The 8,595-nt window shown below is 40.7% G+C and overlaps 1 protein-coding gene and 1 long non-coding RNA gene across 2 annotated transcripts in view; one reads left to right on the top strand and one right to left on the bottom strand.

Annotated features, from left to right (window-relative positions):
* Positions 1-2,350, top strand: part of LOC109294600 — a 5,559-nt gene extending 3,209 nt beyond the window's left edge. The window contains exons 2-3 of the long non-coding RNA XR_002096578.1: positions 1,242-1,250; positions 2,340-2,350. This is a non-coding gene — a long non-coding RNA (uncharacterized LOC109294600). The remainder of the gene's footprint in view (positions 1-1,241; positions 1,251-2,339) is intronic.
* PTPRT (protein tyrosine phosphatase, receptor type T) overlaps positions 1-8,595 on the bottom strand; it is a 1,137,038-nt gene that overhangs the window by 148,864 nt on the left and 979,579 nt on the right. The window lies entirely within an intron of this gene.

Genomic DNA, 8,595 nt, shown 5'->3' with positions numbered 1-8,595 from the left:
CGACCCACCCCCAGCACACCCGTGCCACACCCCCGCATCCACACAGCCCCAGCTTCAGTCCTCTCCACCCCAGTCTCTACTAACCTTGGGATGGAGCCCAGGTCCAGGTCCCTGTAGCCTGCACCACTCCTTGCCCTGAACAAGCTTGAGCGGTCTGCAGTATGAGGACAAGAAGCAGCCATAGAGATGCTTTGGCTGGCTACCAGAGCATCTGTTTGGAGGACCCAAGCCTCTGATTGCCTCAGGGTATGGTCCTGTACCATGCCCTGCCCTGCTTTTTTTCTGTGTTGTTTTTTTTTTTTTGTAAAATATATATATATATACCTGGATATCCAGGTACCAAAATTTGAGCTTGTACTGCAAATATGCAGTGCAGGGAACATTTTCTTTTGTTCCCAGGGTGCCACTTGCCACGTCTAAACAGCTTTAAGGTGCAGCAAGAGGCACATGCGGGCTCATCTGGATAAGCCCCAAGAGTATGTAATGGCCTATTGCACACTTACCTCTCTCGTAACATTTATAAACATTTTATTGCCACTATAGGATGGTATCCCTGAAGGAAATTGAGAACCTTAATGTATTAATAATAATCCTGTCCATTTCTGAATGTGGGCTCATTGAGAAAACTATTTAAGGAAACTGAGGCATGATGTATTAATAATAGCCTTGGGTTTGTCATGCCTTTGGAAGTGCTGTTTAAGGACATCAGCAATGATAATGTATTAATCAAAACCTTTTAAAGAAATCTAGGGAGGATGAACAACAATCAATACATGCAAACCCAACAAAATAATTTCCATCTATAGGGAAAAGATGCAGAAAACTCACAACCCCATACACTAGTGGGAGAATATGAGAATTATGAACACATGACACTGCAATTCACAGCTTTAACCTCTGCAACTTGGTACTCTCTTTCTGTTCTTCAACTGCAACTGCTCTTACCTTTGCTCACACTCGCTCTTCCAGGCTTCACCCAAAAGACTATAAAATGGTATTGGACAACTCTCCTTCCCTCTTACTCCTCTCCTTCTCTCCTAGTTTTGAAGCATAAGCTGTTATACAGTATGTCCCACGCCCCTGCCAATACTCTACCCTGGTTTGGCTTCCAATTTCCTTTCTGACTTTGAAACCTTATTGTCATCCTTCTTCTTCATTCATCCCACCACTTTTTATTTTACGAGAATTCAGCTTGCATGATTCTAATCAGTTCTACTCTGCTGCCTTTCACATCCTTTCAGTATTTTTTGGTAGAGAGACTATCATAGCAAGTTCCAAAATTATGGCATTCCTTGGGGTATTGGTCCAACGAATACCCCTGGCTATTCATAGTATCATCAGAAAGTAGGGCTGGAAGGGGCCTCATGAGGTCATCTAGTCCAGCTCCCTGCTCAAGACAGGATCATCCCTGACTAAACCATCTCAGTCAAGTGTCTGTCCAACTTGCTCTTTAAAATTTACAGGGATGAAGATCTACAACTTCATAGTAGCCTGTTCCAAGGCTTGACCACCCTCATAGTCAGAATGTTCCTTCTAATCTCCAACCTAAATTTCTCCTGCTGCAGCTCAAGGCCATTGCTCTTTGTCCTGTCTCCTACCGCCACAGAGAAAAGCCCATGGCCATCCTCTCTGTAATCAGCCAGTTGTGTGAGGAAGGATTGCATCATTGAGGCGAGAGCTAGTGTCTTCAAAATACTTCTGCCAAATACATTAAAAAGTCTATCCCTAAGTACTGTACTTCCTATATATTTCTTACATCTCCAGGCTATTCCAGGTGGGGAGGCAGAGGGAGGCTCCTACCCTGGGGGTCTTTAAGAGGAGGCTACATGAACACCTTGCTGGGGTTGTTTGACCCTAGTACTCTTTCCTGCCATGGCAGGGGGTCGGACTTGATGATCTGCTCAGGTCCCTTCTGACCCTACTAACTATGAAACTATGAAACTGTGGGGGAAGTAGGGGTTATCACTCAGAGATTATCAGCCATATTAAGCAGTATAAGCAGCCTAGTATAATGGAATGTTGTCTTTTAAGCACTGAAACTACTAAATTCATTTCATGTATAACCAAGTTCCCACATTTAAACTGAATTCTCCAATAAATAAAGGTTAGATCATTAAGCTAGGACTTCGTCCACACTGCATATTTTAATTCCATTCAGTTATTCTAAATACAAAATTTGAGTAGAATTTGAACACACTAGTCAGATGGGCATCTGAATGTTGAGAGGTCTGATTTCCTTTCCCCATGAGGAATATTTTCCAGCAACATAAGCACTGGTGTTATTAACATTTAATTATAGTGACATGAGAGCCTGTACTTAAAAATAACTTTTCAAAGAGAGAGTGAGAGACTTGTTAAAGAAAGAAGCCATTTTCATGTATCTAACCTAAGAAATGCAATGAAGCCCTTTGAAATAAATAGCATAGAATGAAATAAGCCTGTCAAAAGAATAACATTCAAGTGCATCAAAAGACAAAATGCAATAACAAACAGACTTGATGTGGGATTAGATCTGTTTAAAGAATACATTATCTGTTTGCCAAATGAGAATATATTTCAGAAAACAACGGAGGCCTCTTAAATGAAATTGGAGGAACAAGACCAGTCAAAGAAATAGTGTTCATAGGGTAATGTTTGCAGCACATTTCCCCCTGACTTTCTGTTGTCATTTTTATTAGCATTATTTTTATCAAAAATATTTATTTTGCATGATTTGTGGTACTCGGGTCAGGTCCCAGAGGGCTGGAAAAGGGCCAATGTAGTCCCTATTTTCAAGAACGGGAGGAAGGAGGATCTGAGTAATTATAGGCCAGTTAGTCTCAGCTCTATCCTTGGAAAAGTCTTTGAAAAAATTATTAATAATCATATTTGTGAGAGTCCAGAAAAGTAATGCAGCAGGGCAACCAGCATAGATTTGTAGCAGGTCAGCATGCCTGACCAATCTGGTTTCTTTTTATGACCAGGTCACAAAACATTTGGATGCAGGAGTCGAGGTGGATGTTGTTTACTTGGCTTTTAGGAATGCCTTTGATACAGTATTTCATCCCATTCTCATAAATAACTTAAGAGGCAGTGACTTACACAGTCCAGTGGGTGGCAAATTGGCTTGGGGGTCGTGCTCAAGTGGGGTGGTGGATGGGTTAGTATTGACCTGGAAGGATGTGGGCAGTGTGGTCCCACAGGGTTCGGTCCTTGGCCCTGTACACTTCAATGTCTTCATCAGTGAATTGGATGTGGGCATGAAGTGTACTCTGTTCAAGTCTGCAGATGATACTAAATTGTGGGGTGAAGTGAATGCACTGGAGGGTAGGGAATGATTGCAGACAGATCTGGACAGGTTGGAAAACTGGGCAGAACACAATAGGATGCAGTTCAACAAGAACAAATGCAAAGTGCTGCACCTAGAGCATAAAAATATCCAGCACACTTACTGGCTGGGAAATGACCCTCTCAGCAGCACAGAAGAGGAAAAGAATCTCGGAGTCACAGTGGAGTCCAAGATGAACATGAGACATCAGTGTGACAAAATCATCAGCAAAGCTAACCGCACTTTATCATGCATTAGCAGATGCATGACAAATAGAACCAAGGAGCTGATACTTCCCCGCTATGTGGCACTGGTGAGATTGCAGTTGGCATACTGCATCCAGTTTTGGATGCCATACTTTAAAAAGGATGTGGATAACCTCAAGAGGGTCCAGACGAGGGCCACTCATATGGTTAAGGGTTTGCAGGCCAAGCCCTATAAGAAGAAACTAAGGGACCTGGATCTCTCCAGCCTCCACAAGAGAAGGCTGACAGGTGATCTTGTGGCCACCTACAAATTCATTGGGGGGCACAGCAAGGAACCAGAGATACTCTGTTCACCAGGGCACCTCTTGAGGTAACAAGGAACAATGGTCACAAACTGACAGAGAGCAGATTTAGGCTGGACATCAGGAAGAACTTCTTCACAGTAAGGGTGGACACTGGCCAGAATTTGGAATGGGCTTCCAAGGGAGGTGGCGCTGTCCCCTACCTTAGGGGTCTTTAAGAGAAGGCTGGATAGCCATGTGGCTGAGGTCATCTGACCCCAGCACTCTTTCTGCCCAGGGCAGGACGTCACACTCGATGATCTGTTGAGGCACCTTCCAACCCTAGCATCTATGAATCTATGATTCTATTGGTCATTTTTAAAACCTGAGTTTATTTATGAGCCCTAGTGATTGATACGAGCTCAAATCTTCCAAGTATCCCCTGATGTCCAATTCCAAATAATGCAGCATAAAAGGGCTAAATAACATCACCCTGAACTTGATGATTCTGAGCTTGGGTAGCAATCAGACACTTGTAGTCATCCTGGAACCTTGCCTGTCCAATCTTCATCACTGCTCCCATTTTATATGGTTAATAAAACTTGAGGGGGGGGGGGGATGTGGAGAAATGGAATGACCTCATCGCACTGAAACTGGAACTTCTTTACAAGGATTCTATTCACTCGAAAATGGAAAAATGATTTTCCCCTACATGTGACATCACATATTATAACTCTGTGCCACACTAACATATTACATCACACAGCATTTGAGTAAAGTGGAAGATGTTGTGTATTCACAAGATGATGGGGCTTCTTTTTCTGTTTTTGAGCTTTTCTAAAATTAACCTAGGAGCATGCCAAAAGATAGCATTAGACAGCATTAGCTGAGTTTACTGAACGCAGCTCTTCACAGCTATTTGAAAGTGAGTGGTAAAATTTCTCATTTTATGTTTTTTTGTGATATGAAATAGTTTAAGAACAGCACAGTAAGGGTTTGATTTTGAAAATCCTTTGGTGTGAAACTCCCAATTACTCTACACACAGACAGTCTGTAACATCAAAGTTGATTTTCTCCCCTCCTCCCAAATATCCAATATTGGAACCCAGGTCTCCAAAGGTAAAAAGTGTGTATATTAACTCCAGGAAGTGCCACGGACACTTTAAATACACTGCAATACACTGTTAGGAAAAACATCTCTATGTATGCTCAAGATGGCATTCACATAAAATCTATATACTTCCTTTCCTCTGCTTGAATGCTTTTTTGGAAGACTCAAAACATTTCCTGGAGCCTTGTGTTGGCTCCTCTACTCAGGGTTAAATTCACTATCAGCACAAAAAAACAATATAGAAGAGAAAACTTTCAGAGTAACTTCAAAATAACTTTCCCACAGAGGCAAAATTATGAAACAAGATAAAAAAGCTGTTCAGCTGCTTGAAATTTCATGACTTTCCTTTCCCTGAACTGATAATCACCTGTGCTCAACAGGCTGGGTGGGTATTGTGTGGTCACCTGTTGCCTATCTAATCTGATAAGAACAGGGAAAGCCATTCCTGAGAAGCATGCACAAGAAAAGATAAAGGAAAATAAAAATAAAAATGTATCATTTAATGATTAAAATTGCATTTTTTTTTACAAGAACTCAGACTGAAATGAGAGAGGAACCAAATATCAGGAGATAAGGAACCGTTAATGAGCCCTCTGCCTTGGTTTCAATTATGTTCTAAAATTAATTTAATGTACTCTGAGAATACAAGAGGTAATTGCTCCATCTTCGCAAGAGGTTGCAATTTTCTCTAATAAAGTGTCAATATAAATATGGTGTTTTGAGGAAGTGGGGGGGGAGGAAATTAGTGCTGAAAAAAATGGGTCAGATTAAAATAAATAAAATAATGTCATCAAAGAAACTAAGTGGCAAAACTAATAAACAAACGGGATAAATTAATACGGTGTGGCAGAGTGTTGGTAAATTGGGGTTTAATTACAAGCCTGGATTTAAAGTGTGCACTGTGCTAATGATATGCATCCAAGGTGACTAACAGTTAAGTAATTTTCCTTTTCTTTTTTTAATTGCTATGGGGGAAAAAAAGAAGGAGCCTGTATGTGTATTGGATGGAAATGGAAAGGAATTTGAGACTGATCAAAGTGAAAGCAAATGCATACATACATAAGGCTAATGGTGTTAGTTTATGGGGTGAAAACATATTAGTGAAGCATGAAAGAGCTACTGGAGGCTGGACAAAAGCATAAAGCTTTCTGATGGACTTTCAGTGTTCTCAGTGCTAAGGCTGAGAACAATTCCCAGTCTGAACCTAATTTCTATCCCCTTATTTTGAAGGGCAAACTCTTGCCCTAGCCAGTGCTGCTAACATGAGGTAGGATACTGGCAGATGCACTGTAAGACTGCTGCCTTCCACAATGGGATTCTACCCACTGTGCCTTAGAAAATTTGCTACTGGCAACATGAGAACCGGTGCTCTGAAACAGCAAAAACAATCCTAATGCGATGAGTTAACATAAAGCTTTTGAACTACATAAATCATTTAGGACATAGAGTTGCAGCGATCTTATTCTGGACATCTGTGTAATGGCTAGTTTCACCCCAAAAGGTGAAACTAGCACCTTGGCAGACTGCATTCCTGAGCAAACTGAAAAAAGCAGCATGTGAGTAAAGTGGTGATATTCTGGACCTCCTCTACTTGCAAGCTGGTTCCCCTCTGTAGGTAGTCAGTGCTCCACATCACTCCGTTCCTCAGTACAGAATCCCTGAATTGAGTTTATTGAAATGAAAAGGAACAATGACCCTGAACACTTTTTTTCATGATAACATGAGAACTAAACAATATCATAAAGGAATAAGGAAAAATCAGCATACTGTGAAGCATCTCAATTTCCCTTGTTTAAACTAATAAAAATACTAGAATTTCATAATTCTTTCAATTGTTTGAGAAGCGAACTTTCAAAAGCAAACTTCCTCCATTCTTGCTGGAAAAGTAACAATGGAATAGTGAGCTGAACTTCTCAAGTAATTCAAGATATTCAGCTTTCAACTGGGTGCCTCAGAAGCACCCAACAACGTGCTATAATCACCCAGTAACACACTACCTGTCATATCTTACCACTTCATTATTCCCACCTTCACATTGACTGCTCCTGATCATATGTCAGTTCATGAGAGAATACTTCCTATATTTCAACTTAGCTTAATTCTAATCTCAGTTTCACCAATGTAAATCAGGAATAATTTGACAGACTTAACCTGGCATCAAATGTGTATAAATGAACAGCAGCAACTAATAGACCGAAAGGAGCTTTATTTTTTTGTCAACTCCAAAACCAAGATATGCTCAATCTATGGTGCAAGTAAAATGCGGAACTTTCCAACTGTCAATGCTGCAAGCCCAGTGCAGAATCTGAAAGCTTTGCTCTTTCTGCTTCTTGACATCTCTGTTAGTAAAGACACTGCAGTCACATATTAGCTGATAGCTTTGATGATGGTACCCATCAAGACAAGATGGGACCTCACTGATTCTGTCTTACCCTGCAAAGCTGATAACATCAACAGAAGTATACTGAATCAATATAAATAGAAGACATATGGGGAATCTATACATAGAGTAAGATGACCCAGTCCTAACAGGGTAAATTCCCCTTCCCTCTCCCTGATTACAGTTACAGTACTGTAGTTGTGCAAATAAATCTCCACATTAGCAAGTAGCAAATATAGGCCTAACATGTTTAGAAGTATGAGGCCCTGGCGCTCTGACAATGGCGTGGCTCTGCTGACTTAAATGGAGATTACAGCTCAGCCTCGTAATATAGGCATATCTTAAAATAAAAGGAATTTCCAAGCAGAGGAAGGGAACATTTTGCTCTTTCCTCAACAACCTGGGTGCAAACCCTTTTTCTACTGCCAGCTCTAGAAGTGCCATTTGTAGAATATAACAAAGGTGTGTTGTTTCACTGAGAATGTTGATCGATTGATCCCCAGGCATCCTAATTAAAACTGAATACTATACCTTCATATTGGTTCTACTTTGAGCAGGGGTTGGACTAGATGACCTCCTGAGGTCCTTTCCAACCCTACTTTTCTATGATTTTATATACCAAATAAGTTGGCATAAAAGTTACCCCAGAAGTATCTTAATACTTGCACCCTACTTTATGAGCATTTGCTCAAACTTATACTGTAGAAATTTATCCAGAAAAAAAGGAAAATGTCACATGTGCAAAAAATGTATTGCACTAGACACAAAGCAAAAGCAAAAAAAAACCCAAAAGCAAATTATAAAGAAACAAGACATTTGCCTATATGTATAGCAAAAGCAATATCCATCTAAAGATCTAGAGAGAGACAGAGTGTATCTCCACACCCAGTCCTAGAAACAGGATTTAGAGGTGAAAGAAATAACAAAACAACACTCCTACAGCTTTTGAAAAAATAAGTTATCAAATTTTACATCCCTGAGAAGAGACCACTCTCCCTCTTCGGTCACATTTGGGACAACATTTTGTGTGCGTTCTAGTTTTACCCGGACTTCTCTCATCCATACCTATCATCTTTCTCATCTGAGCCTATCTCTACCAGCAGAAAGCTAAAACAGTGTTTCTGAAATGGGCACATAACTCAGGATTTGGTCAAACTCAGGTGGAGGGAGGGGAGAGTCAAGATGTACAGAATGTTTGCAGCTCAGATAAAGGACTTAAGATGATGATTTGATGAGGAACCTCTAAAGAGGAAAGCAATGATATGGTGTGGGGGCATTACAGAGAAGTGGAGCCACATAAGAAAGGAAAA

Source organism: Gavialis gangeticus, unplaced genomic scaffold (assembly GCF_001723915.1).
Source record: "Gavialis gangeticus isolate Ggan-Ray unplaced genomic scaffold, GavGan_comp1, whole genome shotgun sequence".
NCBI lineage: Eukaryota > Metazoa > Chordata > Crocodylia > Gavialidae > Gavialis > Gavialis gangeticus.
This window is presented reverse-complemented; position numbering and strand designations above follow the sequence as displayed.